At 44.6% G+C, this 22,574-nt stretch overlaps 1 protein-coding gene and 1 long non-coding RNA gene across 2 annotated transcripts in view; one reads left to right on the top strand and one right to left on the bottom strand.

Moving 5' to 3' along the window:
• Positions 1-17,528, bottom strand: part of LOC310850908 — a 136,210-nt gene extending 118,682 nt beyond the window's left edge. Inside the window, exons 1-2 of the long non-coding RNA XR_014567462.1 lie at positions 17,446-17,528; positions 14,633-14,802 (exon numbers count right to left, since the gene is read on the bottom strand). This is a non-coding gene — a long non-coding RNA (uncharacterized lncRNA). The remainder of the gene's footprint in view (positions 1-14,632; positions 14,803-17,445) is intronic.
• PERM1 (PPARGC1 and ESRR induced regulator, muscle 1) overlaps positions 17,480-22,574 on the top strand; it is a 74,503-nt gene continuing 69,408 nt past the window's right edge. Inside the window, exon 1 of the mRNA XM_083752598.1 lies at positions 17,480-18,274. The gene's annotated coding sequence lies outside the window, so the exon portion shown is untranslated. The remainder of the gene's footprint in view (positions 18,275-22,574) is intronic.

Raw genomic sequence — 22,574 nt, 5'->3', positions numbered from 1 at the left:
GATTTAGCGACCCTCGTGCAAACATGAGTGTGCCCCCATCTCATGCAATTGCATTTTGAAAGTGACCACTGTTCATGGTGTTTTGGGGCTGCCAGTTCCTTTACTCCCCTTTCCCTTCCCACCTCCTTGGTGCAGCACTCCCTCTGGTGGTGATGCCTGGAATTTGTCAGCTTCCTGACCAGTGGGTTGGTGGCTGTTTCTGTTGGGTTGCATCCAATGCTAGTCTTATTCAGAGAGCAGATCTATTAGAATGAATGGTCCTGACTAACTTCGGCTCATTAATTTCAGCGGGTCTTCTCTGAGTCGAACTTAGTTGAATGCACGGATTCTTAGTTGGAGCGATATGCGGAACTGCACTGTTACATATTATGCATTCCACATTTGTAAGAAACCAATCTTTTAGAGCAGCAGCATCCATACCTTTTTTTAAAAAAAGTTTTTACTGATAACCTCATTGCTTTATTCTTTTTGCAAACCACTCTGAGGATGTTGGGTTGGTTTTTTTTTACACTCAAGCGGTATAAAATAAAATAAACAAGTGACTCCTTGTCCCCAAGATGCTGCCATTGGTGGGAGGCAAATGAGTGGCTTGAATAGCCTTTCTTCATACCCCTCCCTATCCACAATGATCCTTCAGCCAGCCTGGATGCTGAGTCAGACCATTGTTCCATGTGGCTCAGTATCATCTCTTACTGACATGCAGCCAATGTCTTTCTCAATCTTCACTAGGAAGCCCCAGGATTGAACTTGGGACTTTTTGCATTCAAAGCATGTGCTCTACCAGCCCTGCCCTACCCTTCCTCACTGCCCCATGGCAGGCCTCCTGGTGCAATAATGGTGATAATAATTTTTCAGAATTCTTTTAAAGGAAAAAGATGAAATAACATTTAAATAGGCAGAGATTGGGGTGGGGGTGGGGAAACCCAGACAAATAATGACATACAATTAATACTCAGAAATAAGAGTAGGCCACCCTCAATTCACATTGTAGATTCAGTGCACACTGGTACACAAATCTTAAACCGAACCTCTATTGAGGCGTATATGAAATATGCTCAAGGGACACAGGGCAGTGAGGTCCTCAGACTGACGCGTAACAGACAGTATGTATTTATTCTACAGGATCAAAGTACCTGGGATAGCTCAGTTGGCAGAGCATGAGACTCTAATTCTCAGAGTCATGTTGTGCAAATGATTCCTGCATTGCAGGGAGCTGGAGGTTCTATGCACCTCTACGATTCTAGGATTATATAAGTCTATTAGCCACCGTAAGAACTCACTTGTGATGTGCATCCATTCATCCCCAAACTACAGGGATATAGATTCACTGAATCATAGATCTGCAGAGTCAGAAAGGTCATTTAGTCCAACCACCTGCAATGCAGGGAACCACAGGTAATCACAGCTTGGTTGGATGCAAGCCCAAATCCAGAAAACAGGTCACAGAGCAAAGCCTGGTCAAAAGGGCCACACCTCACCGACACCTTCAAACAGGATGCCTTCCTCAGGGCCTCACTAGTAATTTTAAAGAACATACCTGCAAATATCAAGGACTTTGCCAGTACAAGGTTAAATGTGAGTAACTACTTCAGTGCTGCAATAATAATATTAACATTATGCTTCTGGGTATATGTTGATTTCTTTTCCCCCCACCCTAACTACAGTCAGCCTCCTTCAAACATCCAAGGTTACGATAAATGAGCTTCCTGGTCAAAGGGTATGACTTTCCACTATAGGTTTGTTTGAGTTGTTTCAAATGTTAGTCATACTCAGAGCAGCCCCACTGACATTAATGGAGATGGTTAATTTCAATGGGGCTACTCTAGGGCTGCCAGACGTCCGGATTTCCGCAGAGGTTACTAGGATTTCAAAGGTAGAATTGATGGGGGGAATTTTTGAAATGTGGTGCTTTGTCCTAGATCTTCGGCAAGTCAAAAATCGAATTCTTTTTGGCGCTGATGTGGAAAAAAAGCTCAACAATTTTGGGGTTTGTTTGCTTGCCCCCCCCCCCCCAGAAAGAATAAATGTGGTCGTGAGCAAATTTCATGATAAGTTAGTAAGGTAACTACAGTGGGCTGTCACCAATGCTAGTTCGACTCAAGCGTAGATCTACTGAAGTTAATGAGAACAACTCACTTAGGTCCATCAATTGCAACGGGTCAACTCTGAGGTGGGCACAAATCAGATGGTCTGGCTGTTTTTTATTAGAAGGAAAGAACACAGGGTATTCATTTTGTTTGCTGCAGCAACAATACTTTTTTAGAAATAAAGCTTTCGAGGCAAAGAGAGGTTTGTTCAAAAGCAGAAGGCAGGAAACACGTGTTCATTTAACAAATATGTAAGTTAGTGTGCAGCTCTGCGATGCAGCATGGCTTTTTCCCCCTTGCAGTTATCTGAGGCTAAAAAGCAGCTGACATACCGTATATCCTGCCAGATCTGTTTGCTGCTGACTCCTTGACCACAATACATTGACCAGGACAGGTGAAGGATTCCTGAGCAGTGGGGGTGGGATGGAGCAAAAAGTGCTGGAGCCCACTCCCCCACCCAAACACATAAACCTAATTAGCAGCACCAAGGGGTTATATTTATCACAGGCGCTTGTGGGAAAGCGGGCGGCTCAAAGGTTTATGCTTCTGGGGAGTGTAATATGTCTGGCTGCCTCAACTGAAGACAAAATTTATCACGAGGAGATAACGCCATGTCTGTCCGAAACAATTTATTCAGCAAAAATAGGAGCCAGATAGGGGAAGCATGGCTTTTAGAAGGCTGCATTTGGTTTGTAGCGAATGACAAATAGAACCAAATAAGCCCCCTTGGCTTCAGGTTTTCATTTGTTACGAAACCTGCTATGTCAGTAACAAATGGGTACAAGGCAAGTTTAGTTTCGTAAACCTAGGCTTCCTATGTGCCGTACATTTAAAGCACATGGTTTTCCTCAAAAGAATCCTGTGAACTGTAGTTTACCCTTCGCAGAGCTACAATTCCCAGTACCCAGGGTTCTTTGGGGAAAGCCATGTGCTTTAAATGTATGATGAATTGGCTTCTCCTCTCTCTGAACTGTTCCATTCCAGCTGCTTGTTATAAGTTATAAGAACTACTGTGTAAGTTCAAGAACTGGATCACTAGCTTCCTTGTTTCCTCTTTCGTCCTCATCCCCTTTTCCTTTTGTGATGTGTGTTTTAGAATGTAAGCCTGCAGGCAGGCAGGGATAAATTCCCAGGATACTTTGGGGGGAAAGGCACGTGCTTTAGCACATATGCAGCCCAATTCGTACCCATTCATCACGCTTTCGGGAGTGGGGGGCTTAGTTTCTTCCTCGGCAACATATCTGTTGGGTTCCCCGCCCCCCCCCCCGCCCAACACACATATTGTATCATTCAGGGACATTTGCATCTGAGAGTGCACAAACGACAGCTGCGAATTGTGAGGTTCCCTGTAAATTCACTTCCTAAGTATAGGCATATTGCATGTATGGTAGGGTGGACAACTGTCGCCACCACAGGTAGGGAACACTGCTCACTTCAGCTACCTCTTCCTAATAAAGCCCCACACCGCTTTGCCTGCTCAGAAGGGTCTCTCTACAAATGAGGATCTATAGCATTGGGACTGAAACACAGTGTTCCTCAACAAGGAGGCTTCGCTTTCAACCCGCTTTGCTACTACCCATCTGGGCATCTGGGGTTACATTAATAGCTGTTGTCAGCTATTTTAACAGGATGAAGCAAACTGGAGGGTGGAATGACAAGAAAGCAGCCAAAGAGAACTAGCGATGTATCTCTTTTCTGCAGTGGACTGACCTTGTGTAGCATTGCATACACAAACACACCCATGAATAGGCACATGCAATACATAAATATAATACACCTGGGAGGGAGTAATGAGTTGGTTGATTTACTCTTCGCCAAAAGGTCAGGTTGTTTCCAGACTGTGTTAATAAGCAGTTACTGAATGGCTTGCCATCCTGGCGGGAATGAGCAGAGGGAGGGAAGGCAGATTGTGAAAGTCCTCACCATGGTGCTCCAGGGCCGGTGATGCTCACTCAGACTAGGTCACGGCTTTTGTCTCTCAAAATAAGAAAGCAATGCATGTGTGGGTGGCACCAGGGGGAGTTGGCAGGAGAGCAAATGCCCCCCATACAAGGAGTTTCGCCCCGCCACTTGTCCCCCACCCAGTCCATTGATGGACTCTCTGTCATTAACATACACTATATTTTTCTTTCAGTTCTCTTAAAACGTCGGACACAACTCGCCCACCTGGAAATATACTTTGCCACTTCTGTGCATTTGGACACCTCTTAAAATATCACAACCAGATTTTGTGTGATGGTTCCTGATATCAAGGAGCAGGGGTTTTTTGTCTATAATTGGATGCTGTTTTGAATCAAGGTGCAGACTGAACCTTTCCAAACAGCACTGCTGTTGTTGTTTTCCTTAGAATTCCCAAGCAGTGCCGAGTACAATATAATTTCCAGTACAGTATCTGCCCACCCTGGACAATTTTTGTGGCATCACCTCAGTTTGCGTCTTCCTCTCTCCACCCCCACCCTGGCTTGTGTGCTCTTTCTCATTCTCTCCTTTTGTGCCTGTCTTAAACGTGAGGCTGCTCCTTCCTCTTAACGAGAAGTTAAGCTGCTAAAGGAAATCGATTCTCTGAGAGCACAGCATGGCTCGCCTCTCCAGCGAAACCCTCTGAGGTTTCATACAGGAAACCTCAGAAACCTTAGAAGCCAGAAAGCTTTTAAAAGCATTTACGATCAAAAAGCCAAGGTGAGAGAGAGAGAGAGAGCGCACAAGAGAGAGAGTCAACGTCTCCTGAGCAGGATATGCCTCTTGGAGACGGCTGTCCATCTAGGTTTCAGGGAAGCCCACGTCATCTGCTAAGGCTTGACCTTTGGGGTGAACCATCCTCAGTTTAAAACACCAAGAGCAAGAAATTACACTTCTGTTTGCTTCTCTGTTGTAGGGATCGAGAAAAAATTTGATTTAGTTCTCATTTAAAGGCGAACCGCCATAACTGCACTTTGCAAAACAAGATAGGAACCAAAATACAGCCATCCTTTGAAATTTGCACTTCTCTGGATTTTGCAATGCAGTTCTCCAGGCAAGTAATGCACACGAAAGTGCATATACTAGGGAAATGTGTGTATACAAAATGCATATAGTAGTGAAAATAGCATACAAAAATGCATTGTATCAGTGAACACTGCATATATATCACGAGAGAGAGAGAGAGAGAGAGTGAGTGTATGAAAATTGCATACATAGCCATGAACTAAGCATGCGCTCAGAAGCGACTTGTTTGTTAAGGATTGAGGAAGGATGGATTGGTGTCACTTAGGCATTCACTTACAACTTTTCATATTAATATTATATAGATATATATATATATGAAAATTCATATTTAAATACAGTTCAAAATATGTCCTTTACATACATATTTTATCCTGACACACATTTCTAATCATATTTCTATCCTAAAATACACAACAGCTTTTGCTTTGCTGAGCTGAAAATGGTATCACAAAAATTGGAGAAGTGCCAAATCAGAATTGTGTAATTAAACCTACAGAATTCATGGCCACAACACGTGGTGGCGGCGGCAGCGGCAGCCACAAGCTTAGACTGTTAAAAAAATAAATACAAATTGCCTTTGATTAAGCAAAGCTATTTTTCTACGTAGTGGAGTATTCCTGCGTTGTGTACTCTGGCAATAGCTCTCCAGGGTTCCAAGCAGAAGCTCTTCTCCATTGCCTGCTTATACTGGAGTTAGCAGGGACCGAACCTGGGACTGGTGTGATGCAAAGCAGGTGCTCTACCATAGCAGAAAGCGCCCTTGAACTTGGTTAGACAAATCCAACAGCTATGAGATGCAGCACAGCTAAATGGAACACCCATGTTCCAGGGCAGTATAGCCTCTGAATCTTGATACCAGTATCAGGCAATAGGGGGAAAGGATGTTGCCCTCACGCCCTGCATAAGGACACATGATAGAGGTGCACGGTGTGGAGAAAACGGACAGAGAAAAAAAAGGTTTTCTCCCTCTCTCATCTAACACTGGAACTTGGGGATCCTCAAATGAAACTTGGTGTTGGAATATTCCAGGGCAGACAAAAAAGGAACGACTTCTTCACACAGCACATGGAATTTGCTCTTCCGGAGGCAGTGGCAGCGCCAACTTTGGATGGCTTTAAGAGGAGTAGACAGATTCACCAAGGGTAAGGAGCTATCAGTGGCTCCTAACCACAATGGCTATGTTCTACCTCCGCTGTCTGAGGCAGTGTGCCTCTGAATACCAGTTGCTGGCATTCACAAGTGGGGGGAACCTGCTCTTGCACTCAGGTCCTGCTTGTGGGCTTCCCATTGGGGCACCTGGCTGGCCCCTGTGAGAACCGGAGGCCGGGCTAGATGGGCCTTTGGCCTGGTCCAGCTGCAGGGCTCCTCTTACGCCCTTGTGCTTGTGAGCTTTCCAGGGGCTTGGCACTCCCGCGAGCCTGCGGGAGGCCCTGAGTTGCTGCTTTGTTTCCTCCCTAAACCATCCCAATTATTTCACTGATGGAATCCAGACAGGGTTTTTCTCCCACAAGGGCAGCAGAGGGTGTTGAGGGAGGAGGAGGAGGAAGGGCAGTCAACTGGCAGGCCGGCCGCAGGCTCAGGCATGTTTCTGGAACGTAGCTGTGGGGGGAAAGTTATTCATCACTTAATTCCTCCCTCGAGGTTTCTCGGCCTCCTTTTTCCCACCACCAGGCCTATTATTTCAGTCACTGAAGGTATCCGGTTTGGGCTGTCAGACTGGGAGGGGCCCACCTCCTCGGTGACACAGGGCACAATGCATGGGAAAAGTGTCAGCCCGCCCAGCCCGCACGCATGCCGCTTGCCTCACTGGAAACTCGCCTGCGGTGGGTTGTTCGTGTCATTACAACAGCTGCGCACTGCCGGCAGGCCGCCATAACCTCTCCCAACTTGCTGCGTCAGGAGGGGGGGGGGTGGAAGAGAAGAGAGGGAGGGAGGTAAGCCAGAGGGTTTTTGGTAGGGACATTATGAAGTAAGGAAGGTGGAAGAAAAGGGCCTGCATAACTTCGTGCATTTGGACAGGCTACTGGGCCAATTTTGGGTTTTCTGGGTTTGTTTGGTTTGGGGTAGCAGTGGGGCAGGAATTTGCCTTGTAAACCAGGCTGTTTTTATTAAGAACGTAGGAAGAGCCTTACTGGATTGGGCCAATGGCCCTTCTGGTCCAGCATCCTGTTCTGACAGTGGCCAGCCAGATGCCCCAAAAGGAAACCTTTAAGCAGAACTAGAGCACAATATCTCTCTTCCTACTTGCAATGATCAGCGATTGGCATTGGGAGGCATACTGCCTCTGACAGCGGAGGCAGATGGAACATAGATATCATAGCTAGTAGACATTGATAGCCTTATCCTCTATTAATTTCTCTGATTGATCCTCCTTTTTAAGAACATAAGAATAATCCTTTGGTTGTTTTCAGCTAAGTCTTTCTCAGTGTAGGTGCACTGAAATTAATGGACCTAAACTTAGTCATGTTCTATTCTGGGTAAAACTTAATGCCATCCAATATCTCTGAAGGATGGGACTGAGGGCCTAAACATAGTATAACACTCCTTAAACCTTACCAATATTTGGAGTTGCCTTTTACTGAGTCACATCATTCGTCCTTTTAGCCTAACACAGCAGGGACTTTTCCCAGCTGTGTGCCTGGAGAGCTAGTCTTTAGGGTGGTCACTTAAACATCACATTGCCCAAAAAAGAAAGGCAAAAATACAAAAGAGGACACAAATCTGCATATGCTAATTTATATGTATAGAAACAAATTTAGAAATGATTGTTATCATTTAAACAGTAACACAGGAAGCTGCCCCATCTCCCCATCCCCCCTTTTAATCAGTTTTAATATCAGGCAGAACACCCACTCATGCAGAGATACAGCATGAGCCTCCTTTCTGGATGGCACTTCTAGGTCCCAGAAGCCTTTAGTCTGGGAATGCAGACGCTGTGGCCTTCCATATGCTCTGGACTACAATTCCCACAATCCCTGGCCACTGATCTCACTGGCTACTGCTGATGGGAGCTGTAGTCTAATAAACATCTGGATAGCACTGCAAGTTTCCCACTCCTGTTCAAAGCGTGTGTTCTCCCACTGAGCTTTGTATTTCACCACAGTGGGGAAGACTAACCAGGTGGTCTATGTACTTCATGCTCAGACAGCTCAGACAACTAGCTAGATGCTAAACCATTTGTGGGCAACTTCAAGGCCCTGTTATCCCCTTGGAGCATCATTTTAAAAAGCCCTCTGTCCTCTGTTAAAGTAGGCTACATGACCACCTTAGCCAAAGTAGACGTGTCACCATGGTTAGATCTCCCTGCAATATTTCCGAAATTTACTGTGCAGGCACTTCTATTTAACAAAGCACAATTTTGCTGCATATTGTACAATTATAGAACTGTAGAGTTAGAAGGAACCTAAAGAGTTTTGTTGTGCAATTGCACAACGAAAGCTCTAGCAGCAATTAATTCTGTATCTTAAGATATACCTTCCACTCAAATGAAGACTAAACAACAAAGGTTGCTCCGTGCAAGCTAACAGCTCAGAGGTTAAAGGCCAAGCTTTTTCAAAGCTGTCCTCCCCACTTAGAAGGTCCCTCCCCATCCCCTCTGCTTATAATTCTAGCCCCTGCAGCCTTTAGCCTTAGGATGTGAGAGGTAAGGTGGTGTGAGGTACTTCAGGCAAACGGTGCAGGTTTGAGAAGATGGCTTAAAGAGATCTGTTCTACCAGCTTTACCTGTATGAGCAGTGCCACTGAGGTGAACTTTGACCTGCCATAGATGAAAACTCATGCTCTGTGCTTTCTTTAGCTATATAAATGTGCTCGGCTTTTAGTTTGCCACTGCAGGTTCTGCAGCAAGATCACCTAATTTTTGCACCAGGTAAAGCAGAATTCCACAACCTGTGCACAATATGCAAATAAGAATTTGCATTGTTGCGCCTACTGCACTTGCTCTAATCATAGTGGAGATGTCGCAGCTGAGTAATAAAAGCACCTGCTTTGTGTGTAGATAACTGGTTCGATTCCTGCCATCCCTATTTTTAAAGGATCAGAAAGCAGGTGATGAGGAAATACCTCTGCCTGACACCCTGGGGAGCTGCTGCCAGTCAGAGTACACATCAGGGAAGGATAACTGCAGAGGTATTTCCAAATGCGGCCATCCAGGCATCTCTGTTTGACTCTCAGGACTCTCCTCAGACTGCACCCCACTTCCACAAGCCACATCCTCTTTGAGTGGTTTTGCCTGACTGAAATAGGTCCTCGAACTGTGAAATGGATCTTGCTTGGAAGGAAGATGGAGAAATGTAAGCTGTGTGTGTGTGTTTTGGAAACCCCTGAATTTTGCATGGTTAGAATGTAATCTGCTATATAAAGGCAAGAGTAACATCCATTGCTCTGCCTACTTTTACATCTGGCTCTGCCCACCACCAGTATGTAACCCCAAGAGGGCCTGTGTCCTTCAGGCTCAAAAGGTTTCTCCACCCCTGAAGTAGACAACAGTTAACATGGAGAAATACTATTAGTTTTTATAAAGCAGACTTGTATTTTCATACGTTCACTCACTGACAGCCTCCTCTACTCCTGAAAGTCTGTAGTGCAATTCTATCCCTGAAACCTTAAGGACTGGAAACATGTCTCCACGTGCCTACAAACACAACCTTGATTAGTTGTTTACCCAGTACCTCATTCTACCTTTGTATGGCATACTGTCAGAATACACAACTTTATCCCTTATGTGCTGTAGTCTGTGGGAAATTTTCTCCTGCAAGTTCCAAAGATCTCAGAAGCCCGATTTGAAGTAACTTGAGACCAGGGCTTTTAGTTTGTCTGTGCCTGTTCTGTAGGATAGCATTCCTGCTAAGATATAACAGGTGACCAATATTTGCACTTTATGGAAACAATTGAAGACTTTTTTTTTTTGTTCTGACGGGCTTTTGCATCTAGATGAATAGGTCTCTATGTCACAGATGTACACTTTGTCTTGTTTTTGTTTTGCTTTTAAATACGTCTGCTGTTTTGTGTGTGCCCTTAACTGTTTTCTTTGCTGTTTTTATTGTACATCACCTTGGAGCAATTGTATAGAAGGCAATTTATAAGTTTAATAATAGTAAAAGTGACATGATAGCAGTTTTTTAAAAAATTATGCGTGGCATGGAGACAGCGCATAGAGAAAAGTTTTTTCTTCCCTCTCTCATAACACTAGAACTCAGGGGCTTCCAATGAAGCTGTATGTTGGAAGGTTCCTGACAGATAAAAGAGTCCTTCATGCAACACATACAGCTGATGACCATTTTGTGTGGGCGTTCCACTCCTGGTCCCTACATGCATCGTCGGAGTGCATATAAGCCTGCCTTGGCCTGTTCCGCCCTTTTAGTGACATATTTTGTGACTTTGGGGTCACTTCTACACTTTGGGTTCAACGCTTTGTCTTTCAGATGCATGTTAATCAGTCATCGCCTGTAGTTAAATTACAGAACTTGCTGCCATGGGAGGCAGTGATGGCAGCCAACTTGGATGGCTTTAAAATATTAGGCAAATGCATGGAGGAGAGGGCTATTGATGACTACTAGTCACAATAGCTATGCTCTGCCTCTGTCAACCTTCTGAATACCAGTTGCTGGAAACTGCAGCAGGAGAAAGTGGCCTTCTGCTTGGGTCCTGCTTGAGACTAGATAAGGTAAAAGGTAAAGGACCTCTGGACAGTTAAGTCCAGTCAAAGGCAATTATGGAGTTGCGCCACTCATCTTGCTTTCAGGCCGAGGGAGCTGGTGTTTGTCCACAGACAGCTTTCTGGGTCATGTGGTCAGCATGACTAAATTGCTTCTGGCGCAATGGGACACCGTGACAAAAGCCAGAGCACACGGAAACACCGTTTACCTTCCTTCTGCAACGGTACCTATTTATCTACTTGCACTGGCATGCTTTTGAACTGATAGGTTGGCAGGAGCTTGGACAAAGCAACAGGAGCTCACCCCATTGTGGGGATTCGAACCACTGACCTTCTGATCAGCAAACCCAAGAGGCTCAGTGGTTTAGACCACATCACCACCTGCGTCCCTTGCTTTAGACTAGACTGGCCTGATCCAGGATAGCTTTTCTTACGTTCTTACTCATCATACTCTCTTTGGATGGCTTTAAAGGACAATTTGATGAATTCCTAGAGGAGAAGGCAATTAATGGCTACTATGCATAAATGGATATGTTCCAGCTTCACTGTCAAGAGGCTGTAACTGGGATTCACAAGCAGGGAGAGTTGCACAAATGCTTTTGAGCACTTGGTTGGCCATTATAAAGACAGGATGTGGGACTGGCTGCGATACATACCCACAAACACATAATATAATTTTCTCCTTCCACATATACATAGCCAGAACTTGAGACCCAAGGCTCTTGCTCAGGTGCTCCTGCCAAATGATGTGTCCTGGGTGGTGTCACAGCACACCCATTAAAACACTCCCTATCAACTAAGGACATTCTGGCAGTTCCTCTTAAACAGGTCATTAGGCAGCTATAGCTTGAAGCTACCTGACTCCCAGTCCACAAGTTCAAGGACGTTAAGGGGTCTGCAGAGCGTCAATCCCATCCTCAATTATTCTACCACCTTCCAAACTGATCCTTGCACATAACAGGCTTAACAAGTTAACTGTATAACTGCTAAAGAAGCTCCATGCAAAATTATTTTTGTAATACAGAACATATTCTCCATGGGTGAGGGGTCTTTTCAGTAGTCTCAATGGAATGCTCTCCCCAGACAGCAGGGGTGAAACGAGGCTTTATTTCACCCAGGGCAAAGACCCAGTTTGGCACCACGCACACACATTTGCGCGCACACGCGCACACACACACACACACACACACAGGTTAGTGATTACATATATTTACTGAAGTTTTCAGGCACCACACCTGTTGGCAGACCAACTCTGCGTTACGAAGATGTCTGCAAGCAAGACATAAAGGCTGGCAACATCAACCCCACCATGTGGGAAGGCCTTGCAGATGACCACAGTGCCTGGAGACAGAGGATAAATGGCTGCTGGGAGGGGCACAGAGAGAAGAAATGCCATGGTGCATCTGCAGCAGCCCAACTGGATGCCTTCATCTGCCCCAGCTGCAAGCCAACAACAATCTCACATCTGTGAAACTGCCAGTACTGTTGTGTGAGTGTGCTATACTGATTTTACCCTGTTGCTAGCTTTATGCTGTTAGATCTTGTGATTTTATTGTTTTATTGATGGCTTCAACATTTATTGTAAGCCATCCTGGGAAATTTCCGTTATTGCTCAGCCTAAAAATCAAAGTAAATAAGGGGTTTCCCCCCAACATTATTCCTGCTCAGAGTCAGTCCACTGAAATTAATGGACATAAGCTAGTCATGTCCATCATTTCAGTGGCACTAATTTTGGATACAAACCACAGTAAACTGGTAATCAGAACCCAAAAGCTGGAATGTAGAGTTGGAAGGGACCCCAAGGGTCATCTAGTCCAACCCCCTGCAATGCAGGAATCTCAACTGAAGCACCCCCAACAGATGGCCATCCAACCTCTGTTCAAAAACCTCCACTTTGCGAGGACCTCCGTTCCACTGTCAAACATGTTGCCAACGTCCGTTCTTCTCAGAGTAGACCCACTGAAAGTAATGCCCAGGGTTAGGCTTAACTTGGGACAATTAACATCAATGGGTCTACACTGAGTAGGGCTAGCATTGGTGACAGCCCTATATCTCTATGAATTGGGTAACCCCACTCTCTATTCCTGCCCACACACATTAGAAACAGATCTGTCAAGGACCTCCTTAATTCGAATACATTAAACATGATAATATGATGTCAACTTCCGTTTGCTCTTCCCGGAGAGGATCGGTGCTGACAGGCCTTCTCATGCCCATTGCTGGCTGCCCTTGAGTCGTCTTCCAAACCCTGATATTTTTTTTTTGTCTGTTCCCTCCTCCCTTCCTCTAAACCTCCTCTCCATTTCCTCTCTTCTCCTCTCCACTTAGCATCATCAGCCATTTGGACAGAATGTCGAAAGCTGCTTTGGGGCGTTTGTTGTGAAAGGGGACAGGAGCCAAGGAATGGGAACCATATCCGTAAAAGGATGCCAAGTTTAATACAGTTGTCGTTTTTTCAGCAGATCCGAATGGAGGGTGCATTGGGTTATTGCCTGTCGAGTTGACTGGTGCTTGCCAGTGGCCGTGGGTGGGAGTGGGCAGGGAACAACACAACAGCTTAATTCCTCTGCCGCTGCACCATCAAGGGAGAAAAGCAATATATCAGAGGTGGCAGACACAATGGCTATTGCAGTGCTTTTCAGTTGCAGGGGCACCACAGAAACCAAATGTATCCTTGCCCAAAGTACCCTGAGCAATAGTTTAATAGTAGATCACTTACTTGCAGGAAAGGCCACAGCTCAGTGGTAGAACATCTGCTTTGCCTGCAGAAGGTCCCAGGTAGACAAACTGAGCTACTGGTCTGACTCGCTATAAAGTAGCATCCTATGTTTCTGCATCTTAAGGCAAGGGCCAAAGCAGCTGCTTTGCATGCATAAGGTATCAGTTTTAATCCCCAGCAACTCCAGGTAGAGCTAGGAATGTCCCCTGCCTGAAGCCGTGGAAAACTGCTGCCAGTTAGTGTAGACAGATGAGCCAAGGGTCTGATGTCCCTTGGCATGCAAAAATCCCAGGTTCAATCCCTGACATTTACAGGATTTAAATAAAGGACCAGGTAGGAGGCCCCTGAGAAGAGCTGCCAGCATGAGCAGACAACACTGAGCTAGGTGGACCAATAATCTCACCTGGACTAAGATGGTCTATTGTTTTCAAACATGTACCGTAGGGCTCCTTGCACATTTATTAAGGTTTCTGCAATAAGAGTCAAGGCCAGCAGTATAATGAACCATGCTGAACCACGTGGCTCAGGCAAGTGGATCAGAAGGGAAAGCGGATTCTGCACATATAGTTGGTGGGCGGGCAGTTGGGAGCAAAGTTGAAGAATTGTTACTTGAAGGGGAAATCCTCCACCATTCCTCTAATCCTGGTCCACTGTTCTGACCACCACACCAGCTACACACCATGCTCATTAAGCATTCATCCCTGATTTGCTGGCATAAAGCTTACATGGAGGTTTAGACTATATCCGGTCTTTATTGAGCATGCGTTTTGATTTGCACACGGGGAAGTTATACGGCAATGAGCATTCATTCCAATTTTCTTGCAGTGTGTTTATAGGTCTTCCTATTAGTCATTCATTCACCCCACAAATTCCAATGCATTTTCCTGTCACTTTCCAAACTGCAAAGACCATCATTTATTTATTTATTTAAGTGGATTTCTTGTGCTCGGGTGACACGTTAAACAACAAAGTTCCAGTATGTGTTTTAATCCCTTGTATCGAAACAGTGTCAGTCGGGAGACATGCCATCACAAAATCATGAGACAATGTAAACATCAACAATGCAGGACTAGTAATAAAATAAAATAAAATCGCAACTGAAGCATTTATCTGGGGTGAATCCAGCACACCCCTCTGGATCTTGGTGCCTCATTCATGACCCACCCTCTCAAAATACCTTCTTACCTTGTCTTCCCAGAAGTGATTTGTACCATGCCATACTGCTTGGGATGAAGAGATGAAGCAAAAAGTGGTGGTGGTGAACCCTCCCCAAACCTTTCCTCTTTGAAGCGACAGTGAGTTCACTTATTGGAAGAATTGCTGCTGCAGCAGCTGCTTTGGTTTGAAAAGGCTTTCTGTGAGAGAGAAGAAGAAAAATGCAACAGGGAGAGGTTATTCCTATTACTTTATTTTCAGTTCTCAGGGCATACCCTCCAACGGGTCACAACCACGCCGTACATTTAAAGTACTCTTATACGGTACTGCTTTAAAAGCCACATCTTTCCCCCCAAAAGGATCATGGGAGCTGTTTCTTCATCACAGAGCTACAATTCACAGGATTCTTTGTAGGGGACGTCATCAACATCAAAGTAGTATTAGGAGCATTCTCGGGAAGATGTCAGAAGATGCTTTTTTAAAACAAAACAAAAAAGTGAAGAAGAGATAGTTTGCACATATGGAAGACCACCTTCTTCCACATTGTCCTGCGCATACTAATAATCAACAGGTGGGACCCTCTTGGTGGTCCCCACACAGGATGAAATACAGTAGTGGCTCCACACGTGAAACTTCCTTCCTATTAAGGTACATCTGGGCCCATCTCTTTATAATGTTAGACTTCTAGTTAAGATGAACTTTTTTCAGTGAATATTTGGAGGAGGAGAGACCCGATTTGATAAGCACCTTTTTATTGATTTTATTGCATTTATATCTGACCTTTCTCACTCCAAGAAGCTCTTTCCCTCCTTGTTTAACCCTCACCCCACAACAACCCTGTGAGGTACGTTAGGTTGAGAGGCAATGACTGGCCCATGGTCACCGAATGAGTTGTGGTTTTTTTTTTCATTTAGGCAAGCCTACCCAGATATGTATGTATGTGCTTTTATTTTAATACGTATGTTTTTTAACTGCTGATTTTATTTCTAAAGTGTGTTTTTTAGATTTAACTTTTTTTTACTGCAGACCTTTATGGATAAGTTTAATGCATATTTTATCCCTTGGAAGCATTTTTAATGATTAAGCAATATACAAATTACATTAAGTAAATAAAACAATAAATAGCGTACACCCGCAGGAAGGAAAGCACCCGCCTGCAGGGCCCCTTAATTTGTAGTGGTGGTTTGAGCTTGGAAATAATAAGGTGTGGGTCTTCCAGCTTTTAGCCTTACAAAAGTGCTGGCTCTGCAGCTCAAGCTTTGATACTTTGACGACCACCTTCTCTGCAAATGCAGCGGGGCAGCAGGCAGGATTTGACACTGACCTCTCCCTGTTCCTGCCATGGTGAATTCCTAACAAGCCAAAACAGCCCGATCCTGTGCAAAGTTAAGCACATTTAAGTCCACTGAAATCAATGCACTTTCAGCTGGCCTAACAGTGCATAGGCCTGCCTCCTTAAGAAGCTGCAAATATTTCTTCAACGTTTCCTGCTTGAATTTCGCTAGGTCGTTCAACTCCTGTCAAACAAGATGAGCTATGACTTCCAGGGACATGCTGGCAGGGCCCTTTCCCATGGCAGAACAAGAAGAGGGGGAGCCCTCTTTCTTTTAACATCTGAAACAAAAGACTGTTTGTATCAAATTTCATCCTGGGATTTCCTTGTTTTAATCTGCCAGATCTTGAAACTGTTAAACTCACTAACAGATACCCCTGGAGAATGGAGGTGGGGTAGGGGGGTGGGCTAGAGTTGCTTTCAAAATGTAGAGCTTGGAAAGTATGAAAATTTAACCCGGAGGGTGGGGGATACAATTTGCGAAGAATTAAATTATATAAATTAATTCAGCATCTTCTATTTGGGTGTGTTTTATGGCCTAGCTCCTGTGCCTTTATTGGTTGTGTGACAGTTCAATAGATGCAGCCCTTTCAAGCAGGATGGTGTTAAGTGCTGAGGCTGTTTCACCTGTTGAACATCTGCCTGTTTCAAAGTTGTTTTCAGGCTCAAAGGCCCTGACAGACAAAAAAGCCTCAGAGAGCACAACTGGATGAATGCATATGTAACAAGTATAGTGTTCTGAATGCTCAAATTACTATTGTTGATCATTCAAATAGTGTCATCCATTTTATTTTTTACTATTATTACTTATTATTATTATTATTATTATTATTATTATTATTATTAAACCACCCTTCATCTGGGCAGTTCACAACATAAAAATACAAAATGAGAGCACAAAATACCGGTACATAATAAAAACAAGAACAAAAACAGAAAGAAACCAATACACCCCCATAACACAGAGCTACAATTCCCAGTACTGTTAACAAGCAACAGTTCCCAGAATGATTTGGGGAAGGTGAAATGTGCTTTAAATGTATAGCACACACCCAACCTATGTTACAGAATGTTTGGGGACTAATTACCACAACAACCCTGTAGGCCACATCACTGCTGTTACTATAATCAAGGCAGAGAGAGGTTGTCTAGGCTGAGGCCAAATCTGAGGTAAAATTTGTGACAGACGTAAAACTTGAACCAGGCAGGATTTCCAGCCATTATGCTATTCCATTCCTCAGAAAAGCATCGAAGCCTCTTCTTTCCAATTTTGCTGAGGGGAAGCGTGTGATTCAGCAATGTTCAGAACCTAGAGCGAGCAAATTGAGCATTTTCAAATGTACGCGCCCACAAAGTACCTCAAGAACCCTTGTGAGGAGCCTGCAAATTAAGCCAGTGCTGTTAACTATAATCAAGGCACACAGAGAGAGAGACCACCTAGACTGGAAGTAAAATCTGAAGTAAAAAATTTGTGACTGAGGTAAAACTCAAACCAGGCATCATTCCTAACCTGCCATTATGCTATTCCGTTCCTCGGGGAAACAGAGGCGCCTCTTCTTCCCCATTCGTATAGCAAGATTCGGTGAGGGAAAGAGTGCAATTCGGCAGAGTTCAGAACCCAGAGCGAGCAAATTGCGCATTTTAAGATACATGTGTGCGTACGCACACACCCCAGAAACCCAGCATGCATTTAAGCTGAGCTGAGCTGACGAGAGAGGTCGCCAAGAGACGAAACGCCATGTGTGGCAGCAAGGCTGTCATCTCTTTCCCAAAGTGACTTTCTCCTCTGGAAGGGGGAGCTTCTGCGTTGCCAGAACGGCCGTGGGCATGCCGTGGGGTGGTCTTGACGGTGCTGAGCGACTCTCCGGCAAATGAGCCCTGATACCTCAGCTGCGCACTCCTCCCCAGCACCATCCTTGTCAGAGCTTGTATTGTCCGGGCCTGGTCAAAAATGCCCTCTCTTGTCCTATGGTTGCGCTGACGATTCGTCCGCAGCGTTTGAACTCCTCTGACACGGCCGAAGCGCGGAAACCGCCATGGAGCCGCTTGGTTAAATGGCTTTCAGAAAGGGTCGGTGACATGGTGTGGAAAGGGCAGCCATTTAAGACCATCCATTTATTTAATCTGTGCGTGGAAAACAGCAGGGAAACAGACGCTGATGTTCGAGGCCTGCGCAAGCTGGAAAACCCTGAGGAGAAATGAGGAAACGGGTCAACGTGGGTCAAGAGGGATCACTGTGAAAAACATGTCTAGGCCAAGAGCCTCTTCAGCTTTCACAGTGTCTACTCCGTGTCTACTCAGAAGTCAGCCCCGTTGAGCTCAGCAGGACTTGTTCCCAGGTAAATTGGTTATAGGGTTATTCTTTCTTTGTTACATTTGCATCCTGCCTTTCCTCCATGTGGCTCAAGGTATCATGTGTGGTTCTCTTCCTCCCCCATTTTATCCTCACAACAACCCTGTGAGGTAGGTTAGGCCACGGGACTGTGACTGGCCCGAGGTCACCCAGTGAGTTCCATGGCTGTGGGAGGATTTGAACCCTGGTCTCCCAAGCCCAACACACTTGACTGTGCCACACTGGCTCTGCAGTTGCCACGCAGCCTTAGGGTAGTTGCAGATCCGATCCTGTAATTCACAGTACTATGGGTTGAATGTGAGTTCCGTCATACTCAGAATGGACCTGCTGAAATAAGTAGGCTTAAACGTCAACCGTGACTAACTTAAACCCATTGATCGCATTGGTTCTACTCTCAGTATGACTTACGGTTCCAGTTATCACTTACTCCACAACCAGTGCTCTCCCACTGCTAGTTTTTGAAGCTGTGTACACATGTTAGCGCCAATCCATGTTGATCCTGTCATTTTGTGACAAATACCGCTATTTGATACAGGGTTCCCCCCCCCCCCTCAAACCAGCTTCAATCCCACTAGAAAACTTAAGCTGCATTCACTTCATAGTTAAGAATGGTGTGTGCATTCGAGACCACTGACTTTATGAATACAAGTTCCAGGGGGTTGCAGGGGAGGGGAAACCAAAAAGGTCATGTGTATCAGGTAAAGACATCCCTACCGCCCTCTCTGATGTGAACAACACCAAGCAAATGCAGCTTGCAATGCAGCAGGGGGGAATGACCTTGCTGGGTTTTAAACCACTGATATAAGCATACCCTTTGTCGGATTCAACCTTATATTTCTCACACAAAATCTGCCACAAAGAAAGGAAGGGAAATAGCTTGCTAGAACAAAAATGGTCAGATTGGGATAAACATATTAGCAGCCATTTTAAAACTCTCGCAAATGCCTCATTTCCACACACGTTTGTTTATTCATGCTAACCCACAGTTTGCCTTGCTGTAATGTGTGAGCCGAGTCCAGAATAGAATCGTTGAAATTAATGGACCTATGTTAAGTCCTGTCTCTTAACTTCAGTGGGTCTACTCTGAGTAGCTCTATCATTGGTTACAACCCCTTTGGCTGCATACAATTAAAGTAAATTCCCACCTCTGCACAAACAAAATAGAAACCTGGGAATTGTAGTTTGCCCTCTCACAGAGCTATAACTCCCAGCATCTTTAACAACCTACGGTTCTCAAGTTTCTTTGAGGGCAGAGGATGTGCTTTAAATGTAAAGTGTGTATGGCGCCAAAGGTCATAAGGACAGAGTTGTGGTACTTGCCACAGATGATAGAAAAAAAATCAAAATAAGCACCCAGGTCATTTCTGAAACCACTTTCTACACTGCATTTGTATATATCAGGGAAGGTTCTAAGGGTAAGGAAAATAACATAACTGTGCTAAAAACATTGCACAGTTTCTTTTGGAGCTTTGGGAAATGGGCTATATTTCCAAAAGGTGTGTAGCCTTGGAGTAAAGACATGCAGACTGGGCAGCAATGAGGAGCAAATGCACATTTGCAGTGTGCCATAAAACTGATTATGCAGGAAGACAGACCCTGTGTTCTGAGCCATCCTCAGATCCAGAAGGAAAGTCATTTCCCTTCCTAGTTTATAGACTGTGCTCGTTTGATTGCTTGGAAAGGATACCAGGGAAAACAGTCCTTGTAATTAGCTAATGAGGGAAAGACAGTGAGGAGCAGCTTTGAAGCGCCCGAGCATGATAAAGGTCAAGAAGTTTGACGAGTGTATTGACGTCACTTCCAGCATTTGCTTTTCTTCCTTGGCCTGCTGTCAATTCATTCTGTAGAGACATTGGGACGTGGTGCCTGCTCTAAAATAATAATCTGCCTGGCCTATGCAGAAAATATCACTGGCATTCCTTAAGTAGCAACAGCTCCAGGTGCCCTCCTATCTCCCCCCTCTTTGTTAAAAAAAAAATTTGCTTTCCTTATCCAATCATCCCAACAGCAGCCCCCTCCTCAAACCTTCTCAGCAGTCAGATTACAGCAATTGCTTTCAGATGCAAGTAGCTGCAATAAAAGCTCTGGCAGGGGAAATTTGCCTCAGAGGCGCAGAAGGCAAAATCCAATCCCATGCAAATCTGATTATCTTTTACTGCCATAGACACCTACCTAGTCTACTCGTGGGAAAGTTAAAAAATAAAAAAGAGAAAGAAACCGAGCATGGGAACAGATTAACAAAGACCAGGCATGCAAATTTTGGAAATGGTATGTGGTGAATCTGAAATCTAAGAATGCATCTGCAGGTAGACTTTCCCAGCTGTTGATTACGCTGATCTGAATTTAGCACTTACAAGCATGGAAGATAAAGCTAATGATGACTACTAGCCATGATGGCTATCCTCTGCAGTGCCACAAATCCAACTTAACGGTGTATGTAACGCTGGAAAATGTCAATCACTTATCCTGAACCTGGGCAGCGGTCTTTCCACAAGGGTTGACGTTAATGCCGAAATCCAGCATCGCTTGAGCTCTACAAGTGCAACTTTCTCCTGATTGAAGGGCAGAGTGTTTGGAGACCTGGACATTCACAGGGAAATCAAAATGCTTGTTTACAAAGCTATTGTACTACCAACCTTACTGTATGCTTGTGAAACATGGACCAATTATAAACGGCGTCTCCAACCCTTCGAAAGATTCCATCAACAGTGTCTCTGAAAAAAATTACACATCACTTGGGAAGACAGGCGAGCTAATGCCAGTGTACTGGTAGAAGCAAAGATCACCATTGTCGAAGCAATGATTCTTCAACATCAACTTTGTTCAACTGGTCATGTTGTGTGGATGCCTGATTATTGTCTTCCAAAGTAACTACTCTATTCCAAACTTTAAAATGGAAAGTGTAATGCTGGTGGTCAACATAAGAGGTTTAAAGACTCTCTTAAGGCAAATACAAAAAATGTAGTATAAACAAAGACCATTGGGAAACACTGGCCTGCAAGCGCTCCAATTGGAGAACAGCCTTTACTAAGGTTTCATGGACTTTGAAGATGCTCAAACTCGAGACGAAAGGGAGAAATGTGCTGAGAGGAAGGCACACTTGGCAAACCTTCACCGTGATCAGTTCCCGTCTGGAAACCTATGTCCCTATTGTAGAAGGACGTGTGGATCCAGAATTGGCCTCCACAGTCACTTATGGACTCTCTGTTAAGACCATGTTCATGGAAGACAATTTTACTCTGCTATGAGTGATCGCCAAAGAAGAAGAAAATAAGAAGCTTTTTTGCCGCACACTGCCTCCTAAGGAGAAAACATTGTGGGCAGTGCCTGGCAGCAGGTTGGTAAATTATGTGTCAAGGGGTGTGAACCATGCAAGGCCACATCATCATGGTTGTGGCAGTTGTCAATTGGTGCCTTCCCTGCCTGGCAAATGTGCCTCATCAATGTGCATCACTGTGGTTCGTAGGTAATGGCAGGATTTTGAAAGGTACTATGGGAGTGGCTGCCGGTGCTGCTATGTCTCAACAGCTGTTGCTGTCTGCATTTGAATTACAACTCTATTACACTGGTGTAAACCCTGGTGCAGCAGAAGGCCAGAATAGCAGCAATAATAGTTAATAGAAACCCTTCTAGTTGGTTAACTAAGGAGCAGGTTTGCTCAAGTGTGTTGCAGGTAAAAATACTGTTTGTAATGAAGTGAGAGCAGTAGTTTACTTGCTCGAATTAACAAATAAGAAAATTTTGAGAATTTACATGCTGGATTAAAATTGATTAATTCATTGAGAAGGGGATTGTAAGAAAAACACTGGGGCCTAATTTGAATAGTAGAGTGCCTGGTATTTTGTGGGCAATCTCATCTTTTATTTCCAAACTGTGGCTGCAGACCAAATCACCTGTCAGGAGAGCTATGAGATTCAGGTGAGGGTCAGATGCCTTGTCAATCCCAGCAGGTATATAACAGGAAGCCCGTCCAGGCCAAGCCTGTGTCCGTACACTGAAAGTGACAAACTCAGACAAACAAATTTTGATGAAGTTTTGGATTCTATGATTCTATGGCTGGGAATGGCTCTCCAGGATTTTCCAGACAAGGAAATTCCCAGCATTACCTGGGACCTCTGAACTAAAACCTTTCCTCTGTGAAAGATACTATTCTAGATATGTGAATGTGTGGTACAACCATTTGCATTTACCAATAGGAATTGAACTGACATACCTGCTAATCAATCCCCAGCATCTCAGTATTGTCTACACAGACTGGTAGTAGCTTTCTAGGGTTTCAGATACAG

This window comes from Podarcis gaigeae, assembly GCF_964106915.1.
Source record: "Podarcis gaigeae genome assembly, chromosome: 8".
Lineage (NCBI taxonomy): Eukaryota > Metazoa > Chordata > Lepidosauria > Squamata > Lacertidae > Podarcis > Podarcis gaigeae.
Note: the sequence above shows the minus strand (reverse complement) of the source record. Positions and strands in the feature narration are given on the sequence as shown.